The sequence below is a fragment of the Octopus sinensis genome, linkage group LG2, assembly GCF_006345805.1.
Source record: "Octopus sinensis linkage group LG2, ASM634580v1, whole genome shotgun sequence".
NCBI lineage: Eukaryota > Metazoa > Mollusca > Cephalopoda > Octopoda > Octopodidae > Octopus > Octopus sinensis.
Window position 1 is genome coordinate 70,623,710 of NC_042998.1, and position 13,735 is coordinate 70,637,444.

A 13,735-nucleotide genomic window follows, 5' to 3' on the forward strand; every position below is an offset into this window, starting at 1 on the left:
ATATATATATATATATATATATATATATATATATGTGTGTGTGTGTGTGTGTGTGTGTATACATATATATTTATATTCATATATTTATATACATGTTTGTATGTATATATATCTATTTTCCTTATTTAATTCTTTCACTTTGATAACCAGAACATTAGCTCTTCCATATCTTTCCAGTTGACGTAATGAATTTTCATTGTACACACTGCTAAATTGTTATCGTTTCGTTTTATTTTATTGTCTGGCGCTTTTACAACCGCGTATTTAGCTTGGTTAAATCTCTATATTATTATTTGTGTGTTATATCCTAATCATACCATTTTTTTTTTTCATTATACTTGGGATTTTATTCTGTCTGCCTGTCTATATGTCCCCCCTCTTCTTGTTTAGGGTACGTATCTGTATCCTTGTATGTGTATATACGCGTTTATGTTTACTTACATACGCATATGTGCATCTATCTATCTATCTATCTATCTATCTAATCTATCTATCTATCTATCTATCTATCTATCTCTCTCTCTCTCTCTCTCTCTCTCCTCTCTCTCTCTCTCTCTCCTCTCTCTCTCTCTCTCTCTCTATATATATATATATATATATATATATATTATATATATATATATATATATATATATATATATATTATATATATATTGGGTAAAGGCCACCCCCTTCAGTTATGAATGACCATGGAATTGCATCTAGAAAGTTCCTCTCCAAGGCACAAGTCCGGGTAAGGTTGTTTGTGGAAGGCCAGCATTTGCCCATGCATACCAGCCTCCCCTCTCCACGCCACCGATGTTATCCAAAGGAAAGGAAAGACAGATACAGCTTGGCCCCAGTGACGTCACAACTCATTTCTACAGCTGAGTGAACCGGATCAACGTGAAATAAAGTTTCTTGCTCAAGAACATAACACACAGCCCGGTCTCGAAATAAAACTTACTACCTCGTGATTGTGAGCCCGACGCTTTAACCACTGAGCCATGATGCACCTTCACGTGTGTGTGTGTGTGTGTGTACATTGCTTGCTTGCTTGCTTATGATATCCCATCATAGTTGATCCAGGGCATTCATCCTCGTCTGTCTCCAGCACACAGTGTTTCTCATGTGAGCGGACTTGGCCAACAAGACCAATACGCGATGTCAGGTCCCCTGGTAATGAGAGCACTGAAAGTGACCCCGAACAACACCCGCTAGCGATTGATGACGACGTCTCCTCTTTCATGCAGCCTCTTGCGTTTGGTTTCAAATCGCTCCAACCCAGCATCATACACGGACCTCCATGCCTTGCAACTAACAGCCAGGGGTTGCACTACATACCGTGGAAGCTACAGTTCGCTACATCTTCTCTCTGACCTCACTCTTCCTGGATCTGCTCCTTGCCATTGGATCAGTCGCAGATAAGTCAAGCTGTGCTGTGAAGGATTACGCGCCCTTCTCATTACTGGAAACACTTATATATGCGAACAACACTAAGTTGTATATTACACTAAGTAAGGTAATATACAAAAAATTATGCTCTGCTTGAATAAATAGCGGTAACTACGCGCTAACATATTTACTATGTTGAACCGAGAAACGTTAATTAATTAAAATTTAATTTATGATGCTGTAGGCATAATTTTATTCTTTGGAAATTCTGTGTGAGATGGAACGATGTCTTCTGAGAGATGGAAACATATACTGGTTTGATACATGATATATCTACGAAGACGTATTTTTACTATCATTTGACGATAATAAACGAGTTTTCAGATATGAATCATAATTGAAATACTTGTTGTTGGCCATGAAGTAATAAGATAAACCCCAAATAAGACTCAATAGGCTATTTCAACTATTTGTTGAGACTGAGAGATAAAAATATACTACTTCAGGGAGAAATGAGAATAGAATTTGAATAAATTATCAATCAAATGAGACGCACCTTCCATCTTGCTTTCGGAATATTTGAAAAACAAAAATTAAATGAAATCCCAAGAAAATGGAAGAATATTGCAGAAAAGACGAGAGGAAATAGTAAATCAATAAAGTTAAACACAGCAATGTCAGTCTGACCAAACAGGAATATGAATTAGAAAGATAAATTGATGATAAATTTAAACTTCAGATCTAACGATAAAAGATATAAAGATATCCATATTTAGTATATGAAATAAAGAAAGGCCCTGCCTACAAAACTTTAGAATCCTCTTTGTACAAAGCTGTAGCCTTAACTATTTTAATGAAATTTATTGAACTTAGTTCTTTCGATATATATACCCCCTACACTAGAAACATCTGAAAACAGAATTTCCTTTTATAAAATATGAAAAAGTAGGAAATTGATAGATAGGTAGATAGATAGAAAGAGAGAAGGAGAGAAGAAGGGGAGATGTTGAGAGTAAATTTATGTTATATATAGATTAGTCTAATATGTAATTTTTGCTAATATGTAAGTTTTTACATTATTTACATTATTACATTTGACGGATATTTGTCCTCATCTTGTTTGTTTCGGCTGATACACCCTCCAGCCTTCATCAAGTGTCTTGGGGAAATTTCGAACCTGGGTTCTCATTTCTAAGGTATTTTTTGATGTTATTATTATTATTATATTATTATTATTATTATTATTATTATTATTATTATTATTATTATTATTATTCTATGTTTGACTTTTGCTTTATATTGTACAAGTTGGCTCCAAGTCTCACCCAGAGACCTCAAGAGACAACAGGTTGGAAGTTCGTGATGTTGTTATGCCTAGTGTGCCATATATTTGGTTTTGTATTTAGTGTTGTACTAGTGAATGTCTACCCCCCCCCAAAAAAAAAAACACAAACGGAAATTATGCTTGTTTTAAAACTTGAGATTACATAGAAAGTATTTTGCGTAGGATATGAGCAGTTCCCATGAGCACTATCCTTTGAATTTCTGTCATTTTGGGGTTTCCTGGTATCTGAGTTAGGTAGCGATCAATCCCTTTTGCTATCATTCCCAGGACACCTATGACAACAGGTATTGTTTTAGTCTTCAGGTTGCACACTTTGCTGATTTCTATTTCAAGATCTTTATAGTTGCTCAGTTTTTGGTAGGTCTTGACAGATACGTTTATATCGATTGGGACAGTCATATCAATGAGGAGGCATGTTCTTTGTTTGAAGTCTTTCAATATGATGTCTGGCCGATTTGCATCTATCTTTCTGTCAGTTTAAATGGGGAAGTTCCAGAGGAGTGAGATGTGTTCATTTTCAAGCACTGGAGGTGGTTTGTGTTCCCACCATTTTTTTTTCATGGGGCAAATCCAGGTTTTTGCAGATTACCCAGTGAATATATTGTACAGCTCTATCATGCCTGTTGAGATTATTATTATTATTACTATTATTATTATTATTATTATTACTATTACTATTACTATTATATTATTATTATTATTATATTATTATTATTATTATTATTATTATTCAGGTTACTGCCTGGAATCGAACTTGGAATCTTGGAATTAGTAGCCCGCGCTCTTAACCACTACGCCATATGCCCTACACTAGAAACATCTGAAAACAGAATTTTCTTTTATAAAATATGAAAAAGTAGGAAATTGATAGATAGGTAGATAGATAGAAGAGAGAAGGAGAGAAGAAGGGGAGATGTTGAGAGTAAATTTATGTTATATATAGATTAGTCTAATATGTAATTTTTGCTAATATGTAAGTTTTTACATTATTTACATTATTACATTTGACGGATATTTGTCCTCATCTTGTTTGTTTCGGCTGATACACCCTCCAGCCTTCATCAAGTGTCTTGGGGAAATTTCGAACCTGGGTTCTCATTTCTAAGGTATTTTTTGATGTTATTATTATTATTATTATTATTATTATTATTATTATTATTATTATTATTATTATTATTATTATTATTCTATGTTTGACTTTTGCTTTATATTTGTACAAGTTGGCTCCAAGTCTCACCCAGAGACCTCAAGAGACAACAGGTTGGAAGTTCGTGATGTTGTTATGCCTAGTGTGCCATATATTTGGTTTTGTATTTAGTGTTGTACTAGTGAATGTCTACCCCCCCCCCAAAAAAAAACAAACGGAAATTATGCTTGTTTTAAAACTTGAGATTACATAGAAAGTATTTTGCGTAGGATATGAGCAGTTCCCATGAGCACTATCCTTTGAATTTCTGTCATTTTGGGGTTTCCTGGTATCTGAGTTAGGTAGCGATCAATCCCTTTTGCTATCATTCCCAGGACACCTATGACAACAGGTATTGTTTTAGTCTTCAGGTTGCACACTTTGCTGATTTCTATTTCAAGATCTTTATAGTTGCTCAGTTTTTGGTAGGTCTTGACAGATACGTTATATCGATTGGGACAGTCATATCAATGAGGAGGCATGTTCTTTGTTTGAAGTCTTTCAATATGATGTCTGGCCGATTTGCATCTATCTTTCTGTCAGTTTAAATGGGGAAGTTCCAGAGGAGTGAGATGTGTTCATTTTCAAGCACTGGAGGTGGTTTGTGTTCCCACCATTTTTTTTTCATGGGGCAAATCCAGGTTTTTGCAGATTACCCAGTGAATATATTGTACAGCTCTATCATGCCTGTTGAGATTATTATTATTATTACTATTATTATTATTATTATTATTACTATTACTATTACTATTATTATTATTATTATTATTATTATTATTATTATTATTATTCAGGTTACTGCCTGGAATCGAACTTGGAATCTTGGAATTAGTAGCCCGCGCTCTTAACCACTACGCCATATGCCCTACACTAGAAACATCTGAAAACAGAATTTCCTTTTATAAAATATGAAAAAGTAGGAAATTGATAGATAGGTAGATAGACAGAAAGAGAGAAGGAGAGAAGAAGAGAAGGGGAGGTGTTGAGAGACGGGCATATGAAACCATTCAATGTCACCACGCCCCCCCACCCCAAAGTGCATCAAGTGAAGTCCAACATCAAGACGATGCTGATTTGTTCCATTGATGCGAAAGGAATTGTCCACACAGAATTTGTTCCTCTTGGTCAAGCTGTTAACCAGACATTTTACTTGGCAGTTCTGAAGCGTTTGTGAGACACGGCGAGACGAAACCGTCCCGACTAGTGGTGAAGTGGAGAGTAGTGGTCTCATCATGACAATGCGCTTGAGTGTAAGACAGTTTTTGACCAAAAATGGTATGACCCCGCTTATCCATCTTCAAGCTCCCTGCGACTTTTTTTTTGTTCCCACCGAATGAAAAAAAAAACTTCTTGAAGGAAAACGTTTTGCAGATGTGGAAGAAAAGAAGAAAAAAAAACGACGGAGACGTAAAAAGGCATCACAAGAGTTCCAGAATTGCTTCGAACAGTGGAAAGCGTGTCGGGACCGATGTATTGCGTCAAATGGAGAATTCTTTGAAGACGATAAAATTATATACATGTAAAACTAAATGAATAAAATGATATTGCAAAATTTCGGCTTCTTTAGGATACCCCTTCGCGTACAGACATGCATACAAACATCATGCATCCAGGTGCAGTATGACTGACTAGTTAAGAAATTCGCTTCGCAATTACGAGGTCTCAGGCTTGATCCAACGGTGTGGCATTTGACCAAATGATATTTTCTCTAACCTCGGTTCGACTAATATTTGGAAGGTGAAAGTTTGATGAAAGTTTGGCTGTTATTTCCATTAGCAAGTCGGGGCAAAAGTGAAAAAGGACGTCATCTGATCTTCGATGAGATACAAGGGGGGAGCGTGAGAGAGAGAGAGAGAGAGAGAAAGAGAGAGAGTTGGAAGAGAGAGAGAAAGAGAGAGGTGGAGAGAGAGAGAGAGAGAGAAAGATGGTGGGAGAGAGAGAGGAAAAGAGAGGAAGAGAGAGGCAAGGAGAGAGAAAGAGAGAGAGAGAGGTGGGGGAGAGAAAGTTAGAGAAAGACAGAAAGGCAAGGAGAGAGTTAGAAAGAAAGAGAGAGAGGGAGGGATAAAGAGGATAAAAGAGAAGCAGAGAAGCAGAAAGGGAGAGAGTAGTGTTAAAATAAATGATAGTGATGAGAAAGAGAGAGAGAGAGAATGAGAGAGAGAGAGAAAGAGAAAGAGAGAGAGAGAGAGAGAGAGTACGTGTTAAAATAAATGAAAGTGATGAGAAAGAGAGAGAGAGAGAGAGAAAGAGAAAGAGAAAGAGAGAGAGAGAGAGTACGTGTTAAAATAAATGAAAGTGATGAGAAAGAGAGAGAGAGAAATAGAGAGAGAAAGAAAGAGAGAGAGAGAAAGAAAGAGAGAGAGAAAAAATAGAGAGAGAAAGAAAGAGAGAGAGAGAGAAAGAAAGAGAGAGAGAGAAAGAAAGAGAGAGAGAGAAAGAAAGAGAGAGAGAGAAAGAAAGAGAGAGAGAGAAAGAGAGAGAGATTACGTGTTAAAATAAATGAAAGCAATGAGAAAGAATGAGAAAGAAATAAGAAGGAGAATTAATCCATTAATGTCAAACATCTGTATCGAACATGGAACCAATATTTTAAGAATTCAAACCGTTGATTGAATCCAAGAAATTCTACAAGAATGAAATAAATAATACGAAAATTAATCTGTTACCGCTGTATCAATGTCGGTTAGAACTCATATTTTAATCAGTAAGATATATTGTGTTTAACTTAATATTTGTCTGTTGCTGTTGCTGTTGTTGCTGTTGGATGTTTGGGTCTGACTCTTATAATCTACCTTATCACACATATCACTCAATAATTTTACAGCTTTGCTCCACCATCTTTCTCATATCTCACTTTAAGTGATATAGGAGAATGAAGATGTGGTGGAAATGGAAAACAAAACAAAAACTACAACAAAAATCAAAAAAAAAAAATCATATATCTTTCAGCCTCATCCATCACGGAAGCCTTGTTGTGGTTACTCGACTTGCTAAAATTAGTAGCCAAATCTGTCTCAAAGCACATCATACTGTCTTAAAGAAGTAAAAAACAAAACAAAAAAAAAACACATTTGATACATGTTAAGAAGCTGGATGGCCATGAACACAATGCCTTTCATCAACGAATCTGTTCGATCAGATCTGACATGGATCAAATAACAACTCCGCCACTTTTGTACTGTCAAATGATATATAAGCACCCTCCTGTCTTCTTTGTTGAAGCAAAGCAGCAAAATATTCATTTTGGTGGCTCCGCTGCACGACTCGGTTGTTCTCACGCGACACAACTAAAATATCCTGAACACTTCATCTCGTGTAGATCAATATCGCGGACTCCACTGCATTTTAGCCATTCTCTGTTGTTTGTACGTCCGTGCCCGTGCGGCTATCAGCTGATATAACCCCTAATACTATTGACAAACTATGGACTGAGGATATCCGGTTATTTCCTATAATGCTCAATCTGAAAGTCCACCCGAACATGCTACATCAATGCATCATTGTCGATGTCCAGAATACATCTAAAGGGAACACCGCCAATTCCTTTCATTAATCCTCAATAGAAGGTAAAATTCATTGTTTAATCGACTCATATTCTGGCAGTGAAGTGCCTCGTTTTGCTTCCGTCATCACATTCTATTGTTACGCCATCATCAACCAACACAATCCAAGAATCCAAGGACGGAGACAAACCGGAGAAGATACATTATTGGCAAAAAGATCCACACTGGAGGACATGTTAGGAACCCCTTCAGATACTGTAACGTCAACAGACGTATGCGTGCTGCTTGCAAAGAGGGCAGGAATATGTATTGGCAAATAAAACCATGCGTTTGAACTTATTCCATAAAGTCCAAAGGGGCATTACTGAAATTTTACTAGATACTCTCTGAAACAAGACACAGTCATTAGACAGATGTACATCAATAAAGTGATGCACACATTAGCCTCTTGTTTTATTTAAACTGTTATGACATTTAAGATTATAAATAATCGCTTATTGGTTTAAATATGTATGTACATATATATATATACATACCAGTTAGAGGATGATCAAGGATGATGACTGGCTCACGTGTCTACTTGGAATTCGGACACTATATGAAGAAGATACATTTAGTTCTGTCCTCCTCAAGTAAAAAAGTTCTATATTAAAATTGATTATTTAGTGTTGTCTGCACCGTGTACAGTGAGATCTCCTGAGATATCCATTACAACAACGAGCGTATTTTGCATTTGAACCTGCCTAGACGTGATACGAATAAATATGCAAATAATCTCATTCAGATAAAATTCTTCGGGTTTGTGTAACACCAAAAATGTAGAAAGCTTTCACTACTCTATTTTCTAACCTCATGGATATTCAATTTATATGCGACTTAGATGATCTGCATTTGTTCAAGTGATATTGGATACATTTGAGGAATCCTTTTAAAGAGTTGGGACTATCTGAGCATGTAGTAAGCTTTTCATAGCGTCTCCTTTTTGTCTATTACATCTACAGTTTCAGTTCCTATGATGGTGTCTATACGATGCCGCTCAAAGTACTAGAAATATCAGTAAAATCTCCCTCAAATCTCACTCCGCAGTCATTAAAGTACAGAAGAACATATTACATAATGTAGTCTGAGATAAGACAGGAAGGTCACGATCAGAATATCTTCGATGTTAGGTCTGCTGAGTCAAAGAACAATTACAACAACATCAACAATAACAACTGTGGTGAGTTTGTAAGATACTACAACCCTCCCGCTAACACTCATTGAGCAGGATGTTTCCAATCTTTACAGACATTTGGTGAAGTCCAGCTCTTGTCAAATATATATATATATATAATATATATAAAAGATATATAAAAGTATGGGATGGACACTGCTAGAATGGTTTTAGTCATATGTCTGCTGGATCAGGGTTAGAACAGAGTAATAAGAGAATCTGACTGTGCTTCCAGAAACCTTCAAAGACTACACATTTTAAAACCTTATTCTGATTTCTCAGTAATCATAAAATAGTCTCTTATTTAAGCACAAAAGCAGCAATCTTTGATAAGGGCGGCAGAGTTGGTCTATATCACCAACTGGTACTTTATTGACTGGTACTTTATTTAATCGCCGCACTGGGGTGAAAGGCGGAGTTAAATCCAGTGCTATTTGAACTTAGGAGTAAAGAGCCGGAATTAATGCCGCAAAGCAATTTTTCCAGTACCCGACCGATTCTGTCAGCTCACTCACCTAATAAACTCACTCTTTTTGTGTAGTTAAGAAGTCCCCATTGCATAGCATCTTAGGCAAGTACCTTCTACCATAGCCTCTGATCACCCCAAACCCTGAGAGTGAAATATAGCAGACTGAATCTATGTGGTAACTTGTCAGATTGATCCTTCATGTTCCTGGTTGGCAGAGTTAATTTTTTCATGCAGTTTAACATTTCTACTTGGTCCTTGGATGCCTTTAGTGGAGTCTAGCCCGTTGTAAACAATTCGATCAAATAATCGGACTACTGCCAGTTTCAAGGACTCCTGAAAGGGACCATGAAGCGCTGCTCTTCAACTTCTGAATAAATAATTATAACAGAAATTAATTCTTACGTAGTAATCACATAGCTACAATTTCAAACTGAGAAGGTAATTTTATCAAATGTGCGAAAATGGAAAACAAAAATGACCTCAACAGGATTTGAAATCAAAACATTAAGAGACTTAATTAAATAATTCAGGATATTTCATCTGAAGTTGTATCGATTCTGCCAAACGATCGCCATCGTAATAATAATAACCATACTACTACTACTATACTACTACTACTACTACTACTACTACTACTACTACTACTACTACTACTACTACTTTCCTCCTCCCGTATCCTCCCTCCTTCTTCGAATTACTCTAGGTGCACTGCTCAATTCGTTAAGGTCGAACAACTTACAAACAGTTCTGTGGTACTGAGCAGAATATTTGCTGTACCTTTTACACGAAGACAAAACATGCACATGATAACATTTCCCAAATCAATTAAGATTACAAGACTTAAGAACCACTGCCTCGTATTGCAACAAGACCTTGAATATTTTACTTGAAAAAAAAAGTGAGGGTGGAGTGGGAAGTACTGCCCCTCAGTATTTTTGTTGAAAGGTGGGTGAATGTAGCGAGGGATAGCTCGTATGAATGAACCTACTCTGAACATTCGCTTGTAAACTGGAGGAGTTGAGAAGGAGAGAGGCACCTGCTGAGGTGCCCCTGGTGGTCGGGGTAACCAGGATGTGTAGGGTTCTTCGGTTGTCTCTGTGAAGAACCCGCCCCAATTTGGAGAATTTTTATTCTTTAATTTTATTGTTATTTGTTATTTATTTTACACACGACATTGTGCCAACCCCACCACTCGTCCCTTGTGTTGTATTGTCCCTATTTGTTTTGTGTTCGGTCCTTGAGGCCAATAAAGAAGGGATTATTATTATTATTATTATTATTATTATTATTATTATTATTATTATTATTATTATTATTATTATTATTATTATTATTATTATTATTTTATTATTATTATTAATATTATTATTATTATTATATTATTATTATTATCAAATCCCGCCGAGGTCGACTTTGCCTTCCATCTTTTTGCGGTCGATAATCGACTTACCCACTCCCCCAAAATTTCAGGCCTTGTGCCTTCAGCAGAAAGGATTATTATTATTATTATTATTATTATTATTATTATTATTATTATTATTATTATTATTATTATTATTATTAACCACATCGCAGGGAATGTTTGCATAGCGTATAAGCCTGCACTGAATTGTACATTATGTCAGTTTTTAACGCTGTCATGTTTGCTGTTTTTGTGACGAACTAAACAGAAATATAATTTTACTTGTTATTGTTGATATTGTCGTTGTTATTATTTTCTTCCTGTTTCAAGATAAGGTGTCCCCGCCACCAAAACAAACAATCAAACAAACAAGCAAAAATACAGATTAGCAAAATACAGTTGAGGAAATGAGGAAGAAGAGAAATAGTTCTGTTTAATATTTAAATTTTGCTGTCTTTGATTAAATTAATTCCATATCTCGGCTTAGACAACCATTAATATGGAATACCTCTCGTATAATTAAGCTGTATTTCGCCAGTCGTGCTGACATAATTATGTTAATGTGCAATTAAGAAACTGTCATGTTCTGTGATGGAAGATAATAAGAATTGGAGGGGAAGCTGGCTTTGAAAGACAAGGTTCAGAATAGTTGGGAAATTAGTCAAAGATGTCCTTCTTGTTGGTTTTAGCAAAGCGATGTCTTGATTGCCCTATTGAGGAGCTGTCATAGAATCAAAATCTATACATATACGAGGTGTAGTCAAAAAATATTTGACCTTGATTATTTTTTTGCACAAAATAATAATGCGCGAGCAAAATCCTCTTGGGTATTAGGTGGCCGAGTCCTTCCTGAACATGCTCAGAAATTTTCGTTTCTCTAGGTCGTGCTATTCGCCCGCAGTGACGCGTTGAGTACAGACGTGAAGAGTGTGCTGTGCGATTTTTCTTTTTGAGTCAAGATGACCGAGGGTTTTGATTGGTGCCTGATAAACCTACGCATGTACGGGAACATATTAGTAGCGCAATAAGTACATGTAGTTGAAACATTTAGTAATACTGAACTCTCATTGGATGGAGTAGACTTCGTATTGACTTTTATACAGTTAATGTCTTATATAAATATATATATATATATATATATATATATATATAATATATATATATATATATATATATATATATATATATATATATATATATATATATGGTACCCCAACATGGCCGCAGTCTAATGACTGAAACAAGTAAAAAGTAAAAGTAAAAGAGTAAAAGATATACACATATATATTATACACATATATATTATACACATACACACACGCTCGCGCGAGTAGATACACTACGGATTATTTTCAGTTAATCCGGCAAATTGGATAATCCGTCTATATTGGATTATCTACTTTGCCGCCAGATTATCTAAGTTAATGTTATTCTAATTCCAAGTAAATTCCTAGGTGCTTGCCATCATATTAACTTTCTCTCTTCAAAACAGCTTTGAAGATAGATTGTATATCTGTTAATATATATCCTAGCATTAAAAGACAAGTTTTTAATTACGATTGACTGTAATTATCTGAAGTTATCTAACATTGAGTCTGAAGCCATTAATAGGAACAGCCTGGTCATGAGTATCGGATGGACGGCGATCGCACCCCTAAGGATGCTTGAGTGCAGATCGCGTCCAAATAGACCGTCGTTACCTGTGATATAAAGATATGTGCAAAAGCGCTTTCCCCTTAAGCACACACAATGAAATAGTCGCAAGAGAACATATCATAGAGCCATTTCTTCTGGAAATATACTGTTAAAGAAGGAGTGACTAAAACGGACAGCGATCGAAACCAATTTCTGGCATTAAAAAGACAAAAGTGGAAGCTATCAACTTTACACGAAGAACCAGCTCTCATCTGTGGTGACTGCAATAAGGACTGGCTGTCATATCGCTTTTGAATTGGCATAAATGGACGTTGCATACAATGAGTCGGTATATTTTGGGCGTAGAGCGGAAGTGGTGCGAGTTAGAAAAGGATAAGAAGGGAGAAGGGAACATTTTCGTTGTCTCCTAAAAGAGAGGAAAGCTGATGACGACGACGAGATTTACATGTATATATACATGCATAAACACACACACACATGCATACACACACATACACACATGCACACACACGCACACAGAGATGTATACACACGCATATATATGAATTTGCATATACGTAGGCATACACTGCTGCCGTCACCACCACCAGCCACCGTCACCTCTTAACGAATCACATCACAGTGTATTATTTAATTCGTATATCGCAACCTTAACATTAACTGCAACCAAAGTATCACAAATGTTAGAAAGCAATTCTGCTACAACAATATTAGTGGTACAACAACAACAGCTCAGCCACATAAAAGTACAACAAAAACACCACCACCAACAACAGCAACTACACGAACATTAGAAATACAATAATAAAAAAAACAAAACAAAACAAAAAACATAAATAGTATTTGATTCAGAGTCGTGCCAAAGTTCTTTTAAGAAATATTAAGCGAAGTTCCATAGTCTTTGATGATAAACGAATACAAGATCTTCGAAATGTTAGGATTTATAACTCTGATCTTCATTTCCGTCATCTGACCTGTACGATATGAAATATATTCTAGACACATAGACAGACAAGTATTGAAATAAATATAGTTTTACCGTTATGATCTCTCTCTCTTTCTCCCTCTCTCCCTGTCTCTCTATCCTTGTTATGTCATCGTGATCTGACCAAAGCTTGAAAAGGGAAAAATAATGGTTTTTAAACCAAAAACACAAAACACATTTGAAGATCAATGGAGACGCTCTTACAGCGAACATCTCTTTAACATCGCGTTGGCTTTGCTGCCAATATAGAATTTCCAACGTCAGAGGATTTCTAACACACAAGCAATTCTAACGTTTCTAAAACGCTCATAGAATGACAGCACTTGACCGAGACTGATAGCGAAATTTGCATCATAATAATACTGTTTTCTTTGTTACAATAGGTACATGGCCTGAAATTTGTAGGGAGAAGTTAGCCGTCTGCATCGACCTCAGAACTTGACTGGTATTTACTTTATCGACCCCGAAATGATGAAAGCCAAGTCATCTTCGGCAGAAATGATGATGATAATGATGATGATGATGATAATAATGATGATGATGATGATTATGATGATGATGATGATTGTGGTGGTAGTGGCAGTGGTGGTGATGATGGTAAT

General features: G+C 36.0%; 1 protein-coding gene across 3 annotated transcripts in view; it reads right to left on the minus strand.

Moving 5' to 3' along the window:
- Positions 1–13,380, minus strand: part of LOC115224877 (ras-related protein Rab-27B-like) — a 31,698-nt gene extending 18,318 nt beyond the window's left edge. For all 3 annotated transcript variants that reach the window (XM_029795834.2, XM_036514087.1, XM_036514084.1), the window contains exon 1: positions 13,188–13,380. The gene's annotated coding sequence lies outside the window, so the exon portion shown is untranslated. The remainder of the gene's footprint in view (positions 1–13,187) is intronic.
- Between the last annotated feature and the right edge of the window lie 355 nt (positions 13,381–13,735).